This window comes from Anabrus simplex, chromosome 7 (assembly GCF_040414725.1).
Source record: "Anabrus simplex isolate iqAnaSimp1 chromosome 7, ASM4041472v1, whole genome shotgun sequence".
NCBI lineage: Eukaryota > Metazoa > Arthropoda > Insecta > Orthoptera > Tettigoniidae > Anabrus > Anabrus simplex.
The window spans coordinates 242,156,944-242,169,551 of NC_090271.1; the positions used below are offsets into that span (position 1 = coordinate 242,156,944).

General features: G+C 35.2%; 1 protein-coding gene and 1 long non-coding RNA gene across 2 annotated transcripts in view; one reads left to right on the top strand and one right to left on the bottom strand.

Moving 5' to 3' along the window:
- Nucleotides 1–12,608, top strand: part of snu (snustorr) — a 416,698-nt gene that overhangs the window by 374,147 nt on the left and 29,943 nt on the right. The window lies entirely within an intron of this gene.
- LOC136877526 (uncharacterized) overlaps nt 1–12,608 on the bottom strand; it is a 53,147-nt gene that overhangs the window by 15,061 nt on the left and 25,478 nt on the right. The window lies entirely within an intron of this gene.

The window sequence follows — 12,608 nt, forward strand, 5'->3', positions numbered from 1 at the left end:
GCCTTATAAGGGCTGCACTTGGCTAGAAATAGCCACACAAAATTATTTTATAGCTCTTTTCTCCTTTGCTTTTTTTATTTATGTTTCTTTTTCCTTTTCCATATGTTCTGTTTAATAAATCCAAATCATCACAGTCTATTTTCTTTTGATTTTTCAACTTTAAATTTTTCTGTATTTCTTTACTTTGCACTGTATCTCTTTTCATCTTCTCCAGCATGCTTTTCAGCTGCTTGTATTCAATTTTCATCCTTCTTTTTCTCTGACCAGGTCTCGGGTGCATATTTAATAATATGTATGTAATATTCTCTGTACGTTATTTCCTTAGCCTTCACTGGTATATGAGTAGTTTTCACATCCTAAGCTGTATCCTACTATTGATTTTCATATGTAGTCTTAGAATTTTCTATTAATTCATTAGGCCCTACCTGTACTTTAAGTACTCCACAATTTCATTATCTTTGTTTTCTTCCTCAGTCAGCCTTATCCAGGGAACTCCTGTCAGGCAGTGTATCATTGACCTCCATCTACTTCTCACACCTTTTTGGAAATACTTCTTAGCTCTTTGTCCTAATCCACTTTGGTGCTTCATATGGACTATTATGACGGTTGGCTCGCCACTCCCAAAGGCACTTTATATCAGACAGCCAGGTTTTTCATTACCTTTGCAAATTATTTTGTTCAATCTTTTAAATCTGCCATCACCATTGTCACTGATTCTTATTCTCTATTATCCAGTCTTCTCATTTGCTACATCATGCTGTTATTCACTTCTCTTCTCTCATCATTTCTCTAAATCATAATATCATCAGTAAATAACAATATATTCCTTTATGTACCTCCATTTGTTTCTCATAATATCATCTGTCACAATTACTGTATACTTCCTTCTCTCAGTCCAGGTTCAGGGAACATAAAACTCATGGTTGGACCATGACAATGTAACATTTGAATGGTTATAGAGGACTTTTTTTTTTTTTTTTCCTAGGTCCAGAATCAGACTGCCTTTGATCATTATGTTTTGCATTGTATGTTAATTGTGTACGAGTTCTTTGGACAGTTTTGCAGCCTGACTGTTCAAGTGCAATGTATTATTGATATAAAATAAAGCATTCAGGGAGGTGGAAGCACTGACTGAAGTGCCCCTTGTCTGCTCCTTCCGCTCTGCTGTGGCTGCACCCATGTGGAGTAGAGGATAGGAAAAGGCAGGTGAAACAGGGTCATGACAGGGAGGAAAGGGAGGAGGAAGTAGGTTCTGCAGCTGTCAGGAAAGATGGGGCTGACCAAGAGGGGAGGGGATCAAATGAGGTGGGTAGGGCTGAGGCTCTGGCCATGATGGATTCCATTGTTAGACGTTGGGGAAAGTGTGTAGAGGAAAGAGAACCAGGGTAGAGTGTTATCCAGGAGTTAGGTTGAGGCAGATGTTGAGGAAAGTAGAAGAGAAGGAGAAGGGAAAGGAGAAAGTGATAGTGTTTCACATTGGTACCAACAACATAAGGCAAGCAGGTAAAGGGATCTGCTAAATGCAGCAGGGGTGAAATTTAAGGAAGCAGAGATTGTTATCAGTGGAATAATGTATAGGAGGGATTTTGACCGGAAGGTGATTGGGGATTTAAATGAGACTATGTAGTGCGTATGTGGGTAACTGGGAGTGAGATTTCTAGATCCTAATGGATGGGTTGGAGATATTTGCTACTTGTTTTACGTCGCACTGACACAGATAGGTCTTATGGCAACGATGGGACAGGAAAGGGCTAGGATTGGGAAGGAAGTGGCTGTGGCCTTAATTAAGGTACAGCCCCAGCATTTGCCTGGTGTGAAAATGGGAAACCACAGAAAACCATCTTCAGGGCTGCCAACAGTGGGGTTCAAACCCAGTATCTCCCGAATACTGGATACTGGCCACAGCTATCAAGTTCAGTGAGTAGGAAATGAGGATCTGCACTCAGATGGCCTTCACTTAAACCACAGTGGCATGTATAAGTTAGGAAGTTTGTTTAGAAGGGTTATAGGGAGGTACATTCAAGGAAGATGGGTGGTCTAGGGAGCGGTGATAAGAATACAGGGACCTGGAAGTCAAGTAGGGATGACAAAAAAATGTTAGTGTTGAACTGTAGAAGTATCATACAGAAAGGATTTAATAGATACTAGCGAATGTACCCGTGCTTCGCTACGGTATTCTACATTGTATTCGAATATCGAAGTAAATAGTGTACATGCAGTAAATAAGATTGTTTTAAAATTGCATGTCTCTTTGCGTTATCCGAGAAAGTGCAAGGGGAGGTCCCCATACGTTGTTTCCAATGTAAAGTGTTTGTTACGGATTTGTGATATAATGGCAGGCTCACTTGCCTACTGACATTCACATTCGAGTTGGGAAGTTTACATTATAATTGCAGGCCCCATTGCCTACTACGCGGACAGAATCGATTTGGGGAGTTTTCGTTAAAATGGCAGCCCCCCTTTCCTACTTCCAGACAGATTACATTTGAGGAGTTTCTATTATAATGGTAGGCAATTACCCTACTATCACTCGAAATTGAGTTGTGCAGTTATCATTATAATGCCAGGCCCATTTTCCTACTGCCAGCCAGCTTACTGCCAGTCACACCAAGTTGGTGAGTTTCCATCAAAATAGCAGGCCACTATGCCTAATGCCAGTCACATTTTAGATGAGGAAATTTGTTTATAATGGTGGGCACCCTTGCCTACTGCCAAACACAATCGGGTAGGGGAGTTTTAAACAAAACTGCATGCTCACTTGCCTTCTGCAAGTCAAATCGAGAAGGAAACTATTCATTACAATTGTAGGCCTTCCTTACTAATGACACACAGGAGTTGGAGAAGGAACCCTTTCCTACTGCCAGTCAAAGTCGGTGTGGGGAGTACTGATTACAATATCAGACCCACCCTTTCTCGATCGCTAAAAATCGACATCAGTGAATATATATAGATCGACATACGAAAGTATATGCGTGTTTACAATATTGAAGACCTTCATTTACAGATTAACTGCTACTAAACGTACGTCATGTCGACAAAGGATTATACCATAAGACACGCCGGATTTAGTGGCCTAAATGGCTGGTCCTATGATATGTCATCTTTTCTTGGGTCAGATTGAGTTAGAAACGTGGAACAGGGTAAAGGTTTTGTAAGATTATCTCACATTACATTACTTTTCGGATAATTATGTGACAGCTACATATATAGCATTTGGCTCACACATGCCTACTGGGTGGGCCAATTTTCGTGAAGAGTATTATGATTGTGTATTTCATATAAGTAATTGAAAGTATGAATTATGCATGTGAAAATTCCAAATTGACTTAACATCGATTAGTAGAGAAAAATCAAACGTAAAAGGGATACAGATATGGCAAAAAGTCATAAGACCAAGGTTGTAGATCATTCCAAATTGAACGGAGATTGTGCAATCCGTTATGTGATAGGAATTTCCGAAGGTCTGCACCATCATTAAAATTGCCTGCATATTTCAATATTCTTCGGGGATAAAAAGTGAAAAATTTAATGATCTAGGATGTTTCAGCTAATAAATCTCATGTTTATTCCGTATTGGCTCAACACAACTAAGGTTAAGTTATGAGTAAGTTCCCACCTTCCAATACTTATCAATTTCTATATAATAGACTTATTAATTACATAATATAATCCATATAACCTCTAGTACATGTTTCGTTCCGATTATGGAACATCTTCAGCTAAAATTGGTAAAATGGCAAGACAATTAAAATACATTGATGTTAAGATGATACATAAGCTAAAAGATATGATAAAATGGCTCGAAAATTAAAACATATGATAATGATGATGAGATAAAGTTCATTCATGTTGGTTAAAAATACAACAAGTCAGTTTTCCAAATGGCGAATTAAAAACGGCGATAAGGTTCTTCATGTTGGAGGCGTGTACATTTTGTCGATCTTGAAGATAAATTGAAGAATACAGGATTTTCTTATATGTAATTTATCGGGGGAAATCTTGATAAAATAACCGTAGTTGAAGTTGAGTTTGGTAGAATTATTGAAATATGTCTGAAACGAGAAAAGGAGAAGTGAAATAGAAAATATTGAGGAGAAAACCTTGTTAAAAATGTATGTTCGCGAGAAAGAAGGATAATAGAGTTGATTACCTTAAAGACAATCTTGTCGTATTTAACGTCCTCCCTTACGCCGTGTTGTTAACTGACTGAGTCCTGTGTACGTGTGTGAGGTGCTTGCGGTGGGCGGGGAGTATTGGAGGGAGAGGTAAGTGACGTGAGGAGAGCGGGTGAAGTGTTGTGTAGGGTGGAGCTTACTGAGGAGTGGTGTTGTGATAGGCTAGGGGAAACGGACGGAAAGGTAGGGGGACAATTATGTAAGGTGGAGCTGTTCGGAAGGAGGTGTGTTGGTTGTTTGTTGGGATTCTTTTTGATGGTTTTTCTGGATGAGTCTAAATTGGTAGCCTCTTCTAATAATATATTTATGTTTTCCGTAATTTCGTTAACATTCTGGTTGGGATTTCGCTTCTGATCAATTTCAATAAAAATATTTTCAAGGATATTCATTAATTTACCTTTGTTTAGCGTTCGTAGGATGGTTAAGTCCCTTTCAATCGATGTAAAATTGTGTTTATATTCGGTCATGTGAAGACTCATGGCCGAGTACTTCCTGTGTTTTTCGGCATTAATATGTTCTTGATATCTTACTGAGAAATTACGGCCTGTTTGTCCGATATAAGAAGTGGCACAATTTGAGCATTTAAGCCTATATATCCCGGAATTTAAATATTTGTTATTGCTTGCAATGCTTTGGTGATTGAAAATTAACCGTTGATTGTTGTTATTGGTGCGGAAAGCAATATTGAAATTAAATTTCTTAAAAATGTTAGTAATCTGGTAAATATTCCCGTTATTATAAGTAAAGGTGGCGAAGTTCTTCTTTTTATGTTCTTTTACTAGCTGCGTTTGAGGTTTATTCTTCATTTTATTCACTAATCTATCTATGTAGTGTTTTGTGTATCCGTTGCTTATCGCTATTTTATAAATGAGATTAATTTCTTTTTGGAGGTCGTTTTTAGATAAGGGAATGTTGAAGGCTCTGTTTAACATGCTTAAAAAGGAACTCCTTTTATGTGCCTCAGGATGGTATGAATCTTTTCGTATGGTGTTTATAGTTTGAGTCGGTTTTCTAAAGATTGTAAAGGCCAACTTTTCTTCTTTCCTTTCGATTGTTAAATCAAGGAAATTTAGTTTTTTATTGTTCTCGGTTTCTAATGTAAATTTTATGAAAGGGTCTAAACTGTTGATTTGGTCTAATAAATTAGTGCTACTATTGATTTGTTCATCTATAATTGCGAAGATGTCATCGACAAACCTTAGCCAGATAATGATGCCTTTTTCATCGTTTAAAATTTTATGTTTTTCTAAGTGATCCATGTATATTTCAGCAAGGATACCTGACGCTGGAGATCCCATAGGAAGACCACTTTGTTGGTATACTGTGTTATTGAAGGAAAAATAATTATTGTTAAGTGTGAATTCTAGGAGTAACATAAATTCTTCTATTTCATGGTTACTAAGTTTTCTGTGTGTCTTTAAGTTGTTCTTAATTATATTTAGAGTTTCTTTCGTGGGGATCGTAGAATACATATTAGTGACGTCAAAAGAGTTCAAGGTGAAGGATGATTTTAATTTTGTGTTCTTGATAATTTTACAAAATTCTATTGAGTTATTGATTGTGGTTCTGCTTTGGAAAGTATAGTACTTCTTTAGGAAGCTATTGATAAATTTAGAGGTTTTGTAGGTGGGGCTATTTCTGAAGTTAATAATTGGTCTAATGGGTGTGTCAGGTTTATGTATCTTAGGCAAAGCTCTTGCCGTTGGTAGTCTTGGATTCATATTAATTAGGTTTGATATTTCGTTCTCATTAAGGATGAAATTAATGTTTTTAAGTATTTGTTTTAGTTTTCTTTGGACAGAGTTAGTCGGATCTTTTTTAATTTTTGTGAAAGTGTTATCTGAAAAAAATGCTTCGGTTTTTTCTATATATTCTTTTTTATGCATAATAACTGACACATTGCCTTTATCCGCCTTTGTGATTATAAGGTCATTATCTTTTATTTTTTGTTTAAGGCCTTTTATATCTGTAGAAGGTAAATGGGGTGTGTTAACTTTCTGATCTTTAAATAATTCTACAAGTTTCTTTTTGACTTCGAATTTAGTTTCGAGTTGTTGATCTACTGGAAGCTGAGCTATGACCTGTTCTACTTCAGCAATGGTTGTTATGTATTGCTTTTGGTTGTATGGATTAGACCAATTATGTTTGGGTCCTTTGTTGATAATCTGCAATTCTTTGTCCTCGAAAACAACGTCAGTTAGATTCTTAATCGGGGGGTGAAAGGTTGAATTGGGTTCAATGTTAATGGAGGATTCTTTTGACTGATTTATGTTTTTTTGATTTAGAGTAAGACCGTGAAGTTTTTTGTTCAAGATTTCTTGTTTCTTATCCAAGATATTTTGAATTTTTATATCACCATATTTCAAAAAGGAATCCCATTCAATAGGGGCCATAAGGGAGGAAGCTTCTAGATGAGCGTTATATAACTTAGAGTTTAAAAAAGACTTTTTTCTGTACAGAAATTTAATTTCATTTTTGAGCCATAAGTCGTTAGTTTTTTCCTGAGTAGCTTTGTGCCATTTTGTTGTACAAGGTTTTCTCTGTACTGAATTTAGAAATTTAGGAACGAGTTTTTGATGTAAACATTGTTTTAGGAAATTTATGTCTTTGCCAATTTTTGACAATTTAATCTTTAAGTTCAAATAGGTATTTGATTGTTTTTTTGCCTGGTTGGCTAAATTACAGCTAATAAATCTCATGTTTATTCCGTATTGGCTCAACACAACTAAGGTTAAGTTATGAGTAAGTTCCCACCTTCCAATACTTATCAATTTCTATATAATAGACTTATTAATTACATAATATAATCCATATAACCTCTAGTACATGTTTCGTTCCGATTATGGAACATCTTCAGCTAAAATTGGTAAAATGGCAAGACAATTAAAATACATTGATGTTAAGATGATACATAAGCTAAAAGATATGATAAAATGGCTCGAAAATTAAAACATATGATAATGATGATGAGATAAAGTTCATTCATGTTGGTTAAAAATACAACAAGTCAGTTTTCCAAATGGCGAATTAAAAACGGCGATAAGGTTCTTCATGTTGGAGGCGTGTACATTTTGTCGATCTTGAAGATAAATTGAAGAATACAGGATTTTCTTATATGTAATTTATCGGGGGAAATCTTGATAAAATAACCGTAGTTGAAGTTGAGTTTGGTAGAATTATTGAAATATGTCTGAAACGAGAAAAGGAGAAGTTTTTACCAACATGAATGAACTTTGTCTCATCATCATTATCATATGTTTTAATTTTCGAGCCATTTTATCATATCTTTTAGCTTATGTATCATCTTAACATCAATGTATTTTAATTGTCTTGCCATTTTACCAATTTTAGCTGAAGATGTTCCATAATCGGAACGAAACATGTACTAGAGGTTATATGGATTATATTATGTAATTAATAAGTCTATTATATAGAAATTGATAAGTATTGGAAGGTGGGAACTTACTCATAACTTAACCTTAGTTGTGTTGAGCCAATACGGAATAAACATGAGATTTATTAGCTGTAATTTAGCCAACCAGGCAAAAAAACAATCAAATACCTATTTGAACTTAAAGATTAAATTGTCAAAAATTGGCAAAGACATAAATTTCCTAAAACAATGTTTACATCAAAAACTCGTTCCTAAATTTCTAAATTCAGTACAGAGAAAACCTTGTACAACAAAATGGCACAAAGCTACTCAGGAAAAAACTAACGACTTATGGCTCAAAAATGAAATTAAATTTCTGTACAGAAAAAAGTCTTTTTTAAACTCTAAGTTATATAACGCTCATCTAGAAGCTTCCTCCCTTATGGCCCCTATTGAATGGGATTCCTTTTTGAAATATGGTGATATAAAAATTCAAAATATCTTGGATAAGAAACAAGAAATCTTGAACAAAAAACTTCACGGTCTTACTCTAAATCAAAAAAACATAAATCAGTCAAAAGAATCCTCCATTAACATTGAACCCAATTCAACCTTTCACCCCCCGATTAAGAATCTAACTGACGTTGTTTTCGAGGACAAAGAATTGCAGATTATCAACAAAGGACCCAAACATAATTGGTCTAATCCATACAACCAAAAGCAATACATAACAACCATTGCTGAAGTAGAACAGGTCATAGCTCAGCTTCCAGTAGATCAACAACTCGAAACTAAATTCGAAGTCAAAAAGAAACTTGTAGAATTATTTAAAGATCAGAAAGTTAACACACCCCATTTACCTTCTACAGATATAAAAGGCCTTAAACAAAAAATAAAAGATAATGACCTTATAATCACAAAGGCGGATAAAGGCAATGTGTCAGTTATTATGCATAAAAAAGAATATATAGAAAAAACCGAAGCATTTTTTTCAGATAACACTTTCACAAAAATTAAAAAAGATCCGACTAACTCTGTCCAAAGAAAACTAAAACAAATACTTAAAAACATTAATTTCATCCTTAATGAGAACGAAATATCAAACCTAATTAATATGAATCCAAGACTACCAACGGCAAGAGCTTTGCCTAAGATACATAAACCTGACACACCCATTAGACCAATTATTAACTTCAGAAATAGCCCCACCTACAAAACCTCTAAATTTATCAATAGCTTCCTAAAGAAGTACTATACTTTCCAAAGCAGAACCACAATCAATAACTCAATAGAATTTTGTAAAATTATCAAGAACACAAAATTAAAATCATCCTTCACCTTGAACTCTTTTGACGTCACTAATATGTATTCTACGATCCCCACGAAAGAAACTCTAAATATAATTAAGAACAACTTAAAGACACACAGAAAACTTAGTAACCATGAAATAGAAGAATTTATGTTACTCCTAGAATTCACACTTAACAATAATTATTTTTCCTTCAATAACACAGTATACCAACAAAGTGGTCTTCCTATGGGATCTCCAGCGTCAGGTATCCTTGCTGAAATATACATGGATCACTTAGAAAAACATAAAATTTTAAACGATGAAAAAGGCATCATTATCTGGCTAAGGTTTGTCGATGACATCTTCGCAATTATAGATGAACAAATCAATAGTAGCACTAATTTATTAGACCAAATCAACAGTTTAGACCCTTTCATAAAATTTACATTAGAAACCGAGAACAATAAAAAACTAAATTTCCTTGATTTAACAATCGAAAGGAAAGAAGAAAAGTTGGCCTTTACAATCTTTAGAAAACCGACTCAAACTATAAACACCATACGAAAAGATTCATACCATCCTGAGGCACATAAAAGGAGTTCCTTTTTAAGCATGTTAAACAGAGCCTTCAACATTCCCTTATCTAAAAACGACCTCCAAAAAGAAATTAATCTCATTTATAAAATAGCGATAAGCAACGGATACACAAAACACTACATAGATAGATTAGTGAATAAAATGAAGAATAAACCTCAAACGCAGCTAGTAAAAGAACATAAAAAGAAGAACTTCGCCACCTTTACTTATAATAACGGGAATATTTACCAGATTACTAACATTTTTAAGAAATTTAATTTCAATATTGCTTTCCGCACCAATAACAACAATCAACGGTTAATTTTCAATCACCAAAGCATTGCAAGCAATAACAAATATTTAAATTCCGGGATATATAGGCTTAAATGCTCAAATTGTGCCACTTCTTATATCGGACAAACAGGCCGTAATTTCTCAGTAAGATATCAAGAACATATTAATGCCGAAAAACACAGGAAGTACTCGGCCATGAGTCTTCACATGACCGAATATAAACACAATTTTACATCGATTGAAAGGGACTTAACCATCCTACGAACGCTAAACAAAGGTAAATTAATGAATATCCTTGAAAATATCTTTATTGAAATTGATCAGAAGCGAAATCCCAACCAGAATGTTAACGAAATTACGGAAAACATAAATATATTATTAGAAGAGGCTACCAATTTAGACTCATCCAGAAAAACCATCAAAAAGAATCCCAACAAACAACCAACACACCTCCTTCCGAACAGCTCCACCTTACATAATTGTCCCCCTACCTTTCCGTCCGTTTCCCCTAGCCTATCACAACACCACTCCTCAGTAAGCTCCACCCTACACAACACTTCACCCGCTCTCCTCACGTCACTTACCTCTCCCTCCAATACTCCCCGCCCACCGCAAGCACCTCACACACGTACACAGGACTCAGTCAGTTAACAACACGGCGTAAGGGAGGACGTTAAATACGACAAGATTGTCTTTAAGGTAATCAACTCTATTATCCTTCTTTCTCGCGAACATACATTTTTAACAAGGTTTTCTCCTCAATATTTTCTATTTCACTTCTCCTTTTCTCGTTTCAGACATATTTCAATAATTCTACCAAACTCAACTTCAACTACGGTTATTTTATCAAGATTTCCCCCGATAAATTACATATAAGAAAATCCTGTATTCTTCAATTTATCTTCAAGATCGACAAAATGTACACGCCTCCAACATGAAGAACCTTATCGCCGTTTTTAATTCGCCATTTGGAAAACTGACTTGTTGTATTTTTAACCAACATGAATGAACTTTATCTCATCATCATTATCATATGTTTTAATTTTCGAGCCATTTTATCATATCTTTTAGCTTATGTATCATCTTAACATCAATGTATTTTAATTGTCTTGCCATTTTACCAATTTTAGCTGAAGATGTTCCATAATCGGAACGAAACATGTACTAGAGGTTATATGGATTATATTATGTAATTAATAAGTCTATTATATAGAAATTGATAAGTATTGGAAGGTGGGAACTTACTCATAACTTAACCTTAGTTCTAGGATGTTTTCCATTCATTACAGGCTAAAACGTACAATTTTGTCAAATTTCAATTATCTTCTTTTTCTTCTGGCAGATTATGCCGCAATCTGGATTTTGGGCGAGGCGGGTAAAAATTAGGACTTTCAGGAAACTAAACCAAAAATTATGGAGATGGTCATTATTACCCCTTAAATGGAAAGCTGTACGAAAATTTCGCCAAAATAGTCAGTGTAGAGGCACACAGTCATTACGATTTGATTTATATAGATAAGGAATCTGCTCCATGTAAAACACCTTTTGGGCTATGTCCGCTGGACTTAACCTGCAAAACTGACCATTCATGATATCTCCCTTATTAATCCTCCTGACGAAAAAATGCACATGGAAAAAAGGTTTAGAGGTGGAATTCCATCACGTTTGGTCAATTTCCAGTCAGGTTGGTCTTGTTCTGTATATATTGTGTAAGAGTAAAATCACCATTTCGGTTCCCTATAAACCGCCAGTCCATTCTGGAACATGAAATGTTATTCACCTTTAAAACCTACCTTTGGACAGGTGGATGCTAAATATAAATTTCGATTCGAATGTCTTCAGTAGTTTTCAAGTTGTAAGGAATACGCTTTACACGCACCCGCTCGTGAGTCAAGTCCGATGGGACTTGTACAGAAAAACGGCCCGTTAATGATATCTCCCTTATTAATCCTCGTATCGAAATGATGCAAATGAGAAAAAAGGTTTAGAAATTAATTTCTACCAAGGTAGGTAGATTTCCATTAAGTTTGGTTGTGTATATTTTGTGGAAGTGCAAAATCACTGTTTCGGTTTCGTATAAACCCCCAGTCAGTTCAGGGATTTAGAAACAATATTTGCCCTAAAACCTATCAAGGACAGGTGTATTCTAAATATGAGTCTTGGTGGAAATACATACAGTAGTTTGTAGCACTCGCGTACATACGGCATAATTAAGGAAGAAAATAATACAGTTAAGAAAGTTGAAAGTAATAGAAAATGGATTATAACTGAGGACAGCCGGATAACAAAAAATATGTAAATGCCAAGTGAATATATTGGAAAATCAAATGCCCCTCAATAAATTATGCTAGTGTGAGTTATGGATATAATAAAGCGGTAATAGAGGAGAAATTTAGGTCCAGTGATTCTTAGGTAAACAAATAATAAGAAGATGACTAATGGTGTTATTACTTAATCTATTCGAGGGCGGTTATAACATCCAACGATATTCCGCCAATATCCCGCAGATAGGCCGACTGACGCCTCTCTTGCCTTCTACCCAAGAAACAACCACGAATTTAAAAGCATGATGAGGAAAATGGCAATACGTTACTTCCCTGTTGGCATGCAGTCAGAGACGTTGCCTTGGTAAACTGTAGGTTCGTTGTCGGTCTGTCGGTCACTCAATGCAGAGCATGATACCAGCGGAACATTGTAAATTTCTCCGTCATGTGAAGAGTAAGGTAAATTATGAACATAACAAAAGTTGTTTATCATGAAGATACGTTTCACGTACGGTAAACGAAGTTTACAGAAAATCAATAGTATAAGAGAAAATGGAGTAAAACCATTCTGGTTTTCCTATAAACCCCCCGTCTATTCAAAGATTTTAAAATGATATGCATATCGGAACCTTCCC